The sequence below is a fragment of the Bubalus kerabau genome, chromosome 6 (genome assembly GCF_029407905.1).
Source record: "Bubalus kerabau isolate K-KA32 ecotype Philippines breed swamp buffalo chromosome 6, PCC_UOA_SB_1v2, whole genome shotgun sequence".
NCBI lineage: Eukaryota > Metazoa > Chordata > Mammalia > Artiodactyla > Bovidae > Bubalus > Bubalus kerabau.
In genome coordinates this window covers 59,958,010-59,964,397 of record NC_073629.1, presented here as the reverse complement: position 1 = coordinate 59,964,397, position 6,388 = coordinate 59,958,010, and positions in this window count along the sequence as shown.

Below are 6,388 nucleotides of genomic sequence, written 5' to 3'. Positions count from 1 at the left end.
TGTCATACCTTTTTGCCTTTTCATACTGTTCATGGGATTCTCAAGGCAAGAATACTGAAGTGGTTTTGTCAGAACTCTCTGTCATGACCTGTCTGTCTTGGGTGACCTGATGTGGCATGGCTCATAGTTTCATTGAGCTAGACAAGGCTGTGGTCCATATGATCAGTTTGGTTAGTTTTCTGTGATTGTGACTTTCATTCTGTCTGCCCTCTGATGGATAAGGATAAGAGGCTTATGGAAGCTTCCTGCTGGTAGAGACTGACTGAGGGGGAAACTGGGTCTTGTTCTGATGGGCGGGGCTAGGTTCAGTAAATCTTTAATCCAGTTTTCTGTTGATGGGTGGGGCTGTGTTCCCTCCTTGTTGCTTGACCTGAGGCCAAACTATCATGGAGGTAATGAAGATAATGGCGACCTCCTTCAAAAGGCCCCATGCAGGCCCTGCTGCACTCAGTGCCACCAACCCTGAAGCCAACTACCACAGACCCATGCCTCCACCAGAGACTCATGGACACTCATGGGCATGTATGGGTCAGTTTCTTGTGGGGTCACTGCTCCTTTCTCCTGGGTCATGGTGTGTACGACCTGAATAGTTTCTTTCCCCAGTTCTGTGTAAGTTCTGGTGGTTCTGTGGTGAGGTTAATGGCAACCTCCTCCAAGAGGGCTTATGCCATACTCAGGTCTGCTACACCCTGAGCCCCTGCAGCAGGCCACTGCTGACCCGTACCTCCACAGGAGACACTCAGACACAGTCCTGGTTCAGTCTCTGTGGGTTGGGCATGCGTTTTTCGCCCTTCCCTGGTGACCAGGTGTTTGGCAAGAGCACCATCTCAGGTGTGCCTTGTGTCTCCTCTGGAGAGCTGATCTCAGGCTGCAACCCTCCTGGTGTATGTCTACCATCCAGGATCTCAGGAAGATGTGGTTAGCAGCTGGGAACCTGCTCACAGTTTGGTGGAAGATGCCATCTCTGGGACTGAGATTATAGCCTGCCTCTCTGCCTCTGGGCAGGGAGGGGCCGGTATGCAGCTGGCTCTCCATTGGTATTCCCTCAATCCTTTATGTTATGGTCAGGCCAGGCTGTTGGTTGTTAGGCTAGAACCTTTCGCTGGAAAGTTCTCTTTTCTGCACTTGTGGTTAGGCACGTATTCTGTGTGTTGTTTTTTTCTCCCGGTTATGTTGCCTTCTGAGATTCCAAAACTCCCCACAGACCCACCTGTGAGAGGGTTTCCTACTGTGTGGAAACTTCTCCTCCTTCACGATTCCCTCCCTAGGACAAGTCTCCGTCCCTAACTCTTTTGCCTCTCTTTTTGTCTTTTATATTTTGCCCTACCTTCTTTCGAAGAGAATGGGCTGCCTTTGTGGTTGCCTGGTGTCCTCCGCCAGTGTTCAGAAGTTGTTTTGTGGAAGTTGCTTGGGGGGGTTAAAAATTGAAGTCTATTGTGGCATTTTCAACATTAACTATTTTTATTGGAGCTCTTTGGATATTTTGGTAGAAATAGGAGTGATACAATTAAAGCAATTAAGAAAAACTAGGTGCTCTCTCATTGCTTACGCTGGCATAGATTGAGACTCAGAGGGCAAGTACCGGGTGTGAGGAAATGGGGCAGGTGATGATCATTCATTGAGAAATATTTTCATTTTAAAAAATTACATTAATAGTAGCATCAAAAGGAGCAGCTGGGTAGTGTGACCGGCAGCACTGCATGTTTGATGGTTTGACTTAAACTCTGCCCGACAGGAAGAGGTGTGCAGAGAAAATGGCTGAAGATATTGGAAGAGGATGCATCCAGTGGAGAAGGTGAAGGGACTGAAGGCAGGAGCAGAAGTTTTGACCCTGGAGATAAGAGATACGCTTCTTTCTCTGTGTTCAGGAGCAAGGAGCAGCCCAGGAAGAGAGCTTGGGCTAGGGGCTGGGGACTCACTACAGGATGGGGATCTGTGCCCAACTGGTCACAGACCACCCACAGCTCACCTGAATTCCACCCCCTACACGTCTTCCCTTCTGAAGTCATGGGCCCTTTACATCCACTCACGCCACAGAGAGCTGATTGTAGGCTTTTCTCTTTAAGTATTGTTTTCAGTGTGCGTTCGTGAGTGCTAAGTCGCTTCAGTAGTGTCTGACTGTTTGCGATCCTTGGACTTTAGCACACCAGGCTTCTCTGTCAGTGGGATTCTCCAGGCAAGAATACTGGAGTGGGTTGCCAGTTCCTTCTCCAAGGGTTGTTCTCAACCCAGGGCTCGAACTTGGATCTCTTATATCTACCTGCATTAGCAGGCAGGGTCTTTACCACTCGTACCACCTGGGAAGCCCATTGTTATCATTGTTCTTTATGAAATCTGAATTCCTGAGCTAGCCTGTGAAGCCCAGGTCTCTTTTCCATGATTTCCTGCTCCCAACACGCCCATTCTGTTCTGCCCCCTTGCCCCAGTGCTCTCAGAGTGTGGTCCTGGATCAGCAACATGAGTACCACTTGGGAACTTTTAGACATGCAAGAGCTCAGGCTCTACCCTACTCTGAGAGAGGGTACCAGCAATCTGCAGTTTATCCGGGCTTCCAGGAGATCCTGATACAACCTCAAGTGTGAGAACCATTGTTCTAGTTTTACCAGCAGTTCCCCAGTGTGTGTGTTGGGCATCTCCCTGCCTTTACACACGCTGTTCTCTCTAGCCTTCAGAAGCCTCCTCTCCCCCCACTCCTCTTTTAAGAGTCATTTAAAGAATCACTCCCACCTCTGTATCTTGTTCCCTAACCAGCCCTCCCCACCTCTGCCCACGATGACTGCCTCTCTCCCCTGTGCCTCCCTGGAAACTGGTGACAACTTCTATCATTCAAGTGCTATGCTTTGTTGCAGCTCATGGTGGATGTGTCTGCATCACTAAAAGCCAGCAAGCTCCCCAAGGCTGTGACTGCTTGTGCTGGCACTCGGAAAATGCTCGTTGAGTCAGTGTTATTGATGAGCAAAGTATGAGAGAGGAGAAAAACAGGGAAAGTGAAGAGTGTGCACCCACACCCACAAAATGATACTAGCTGGCATCTGAGCTCCATCTGTGTGCTGGGTATGGTGCCACGTGCTTTGCAGGGGCTGTCATTTAATCCTCCCAACACCCTGCAGGTGTTATTGGGACTCACGTCACAGAGAAGGAGACTAAGGCACAGAGACCTTACATAATATGCCTCCAGCTGGGACCTGGTAGATTCGCACACAGGTGGTTCTACTCTTAACCCTATGATCTGTGAGAGGAGCTGGCTTGGCTGGGAGCCACTGTCAATGTTCACCAGTTCAACAAACATTTCCTCAGTGCCTGTGCCAGACTGAGACAGAAGTAGGAGGCGGACGAGGGCGCAGATGTGACAGCTGTTTCTATTTTGGCCCTGGAGAAGCTCACCTTTTGGCGGAGAAGGAGGGGTGAGCCAGGAATATATTTCACTTTCGGACGATGACCGTGGATTATTCCAAGTCCTGCACAGCTCCTGCGGCAGGCAGGATGGATTTGCTCTGCCAGGGGCTAAGAGCTAGGCATAAACTCACAGGCAGAAGAGTGAGCGAGGGGGAAAAGACAAGATTCAAGGCAGAAGGAAACGCAAAAATGACGTGAAGAAGGCAGGCAGGTCTTGGCAAGCCTGCTGCAGAAGAGCTGTCCCGTGGGGGCTGGGTGGAGGAGCATGTGCAGAAGAAATGGTCTGGACTCTCATTCCACATCCCTTCCCAGTGCACCTCCTGCTCCAGCGAACTGGAAATAAAGCCGTATTTCCAGAATGCCTTGAAGCTGTGGTTCTGGATGTGACTCTGCTTACCAGATGCACCTGTAAAACTCACCGCCTGCAGTCTGCAGTAGCAGAACACAGATACTTTTGTTTTCCTCCAGATTTATCTCTGTGGTCACTTAGAGAAAAGAAAGTATCTATGGAAACCCAAATATTGGAAGGCTAAGTGGCTACAGCAATAAACCTTTATGGCAAGAGAGAAGAATTTAGACACTGGGGAGTTGGCTGGCTTTTTGAGTCCCTCTGGAGCAAAAGAAAGAAAAAGACACTCATGGAGTTACCTACAGCATCCCCTATCGGGTTCTAGGTCAGTTAGGATTAGGTTCAGCAGAAAGAGACAATAACAATGGCTTAACCATGTTATAAGCTTATTTCTGGCAGAAAATTCCAGAGGCCAGTAGTCAGGGCTCTGGCAGTTCTGCTCCATGGCACCATCCAACTTGCTGTTCTTCCTCCCCTGAGGTATGCCCCTAGTCTTCATGGTCCAGGATGGAATCCATCACACCTGTGTTCCAGGCTGTAGGGTGGAGAGGGGTACAAAAGAAATGGGGCAAAGAATGCTCATCAGCGTCCTCCTGAAAAAGTTTTTGAAAATTCTCTCATGATACTTTGCTTTCATTCCACTTGTCACTGGGCCACATTTAACACAAAAGACTTGATAACGTAATCAACAATTGTTACTTTAATCAAGATGAAGGAGAGGACATAAATCAGAGGATTGTCTATCACCTTTCCAATGGGATGCATGGTGGAGGATGTCCCAGGAGGACATCAGGATGGATGGGTGTGAGATAGGAAAGGCCTGATGTGACACAGCTAGTACCTTGGGCTTTATCCTCTGACAACCAGGGTACCAGCTAGGTTTAAGCAGGAGAGAGATGGAAATGGAGCTGTCTTTTACAGAGATCTCAATGTGCGGATGGGTTCTTGCAAGGTGATACTGTGACCCAGAAGCCAGTTAGAAAGAAGCTGACCCGGTCCAGGTGAGGGGCAGGACAGGGAAATGGAGGAAAGAGGATGGAAGAGCCAGGGTAGGGTAGATGAGGACAGACCTTGGTGACCACTGGGAGATGGCAGTGAAGGAAAAGATGGGGCTTAGGATGACACCAGGGTTTATGGCTCCAGCAACTTGGTAAATGACAATGCAGCTAACCAAAGTAAAGAAAGGAGTACTGGGACTTCCTTAGTGGTCCAGTGGCTAAGACTTGCACTCCCAATGCAGGTGGCTGGGGTTCGATCCCTGGTCAGGAAAGTAGATCCTGCATGCTGCAACCAAGACCTGGTGCAGCCAAATAAATAAATACATCTTAAAAAAAAAAAAAGTACAGCAAATGAGGGAGGTGCTGCTTGTGGTGGGGAGAATGTGATCCAGTTGATGTTTTCATTAGGAATATGCTGAGTCTAAGGCACCTTTTGGATGAGAGGTGTTCAGCAAGCAGACAAAAATACATGTTTAGAGCTCTGGGGAGAAGACAGGACTGGAGTGTGTGTGTCTCAGTGACAGCTGCAAACACAAGTTTTGGATGGCTTGACCAGAAAAGAACAGGGGAACCAAGTCAAGGATGAAGCCTGAGGAAGTGCCAGTGTGGTATGAATTCTCTGCAGAGTCCATTCTGATGGAAGGTTCTTTGGGAATTGCAGCTCAAGAAATTGAAGGATGCAAATAAATTCTTTTTCCAGGCATTCAGAACCTAGAGCAAATCTCTGGATTTCAAAACAAGCTAAAATTGCTAAAGGCTTTTCATTTCCCTGGGTGACATACTTAAGTTAAAAAAAAAAAAAAGTCATTTTGAAAGTTAAGGTTTCCAATACTACTCTGCCTGTGCCCAGAAAACCTCCTACCCCATCATTATCCAGGGAGCCTCACTGTAATTATTCCGCCAGGCCCTGGGGTTAGACAATATCAGCAGGTTGAGTTCTGTGTTGTCAGCACTGACATCAGAGAACCCTCTCTGACAAACTGCTTTTCAGCTTCTGGATGATTAAATGCCTTTCTGATTGCTTTCAAGAGATAGGAGTTTGACTGTTGGTCCCAGTAACTGCTGCAGTTCTAGAATGGTTAAAAATCTGTACAGCACTCCTTTCATTTCAATTAATTTTTTTTTTGAGGGGGTGCATGTGGGGTCTTAGTTCTCTGACCAGGGATGGAACTTATGCAGTGGAAAGCACAGAGGCTTAACCACTGGGCCACCAGGGAAGCCTCTTAATTGATCCCTTGTTGTTCTTCCCCTTCTCCTCTGCCTCCATCCCTTTTTTCTTTCCTCGCCTCTTTTTCCTTCCTCCTTTCCTTTTTACTTTCATCTCCCTCCCTCCCACTGTCTTCTCCTCCATTTCATTTTAAGGGGTTGGCTAGTATAACTCACCTTTGAAGCACTGTTTTCTTGAAATTTAACAATTATACTTTGGAAAATACTTTAGGTCAAAGAATATGATATTAGAGTGCTCACTTCTTTGGGCAGTCACTAGCAGAGAATTCAACTTACAAGAATCCAAGTAAAAGGGCGTTCAATGTTGTTCAAAACAACAAACTTCATTGAAACAACTTTTGTTCTTTTAAGAGAAACAAGAGCAAACTAAAATTTCTTTAAATGGTATATCTGTCTAAACTGGAAAGCTTGGGAGTGG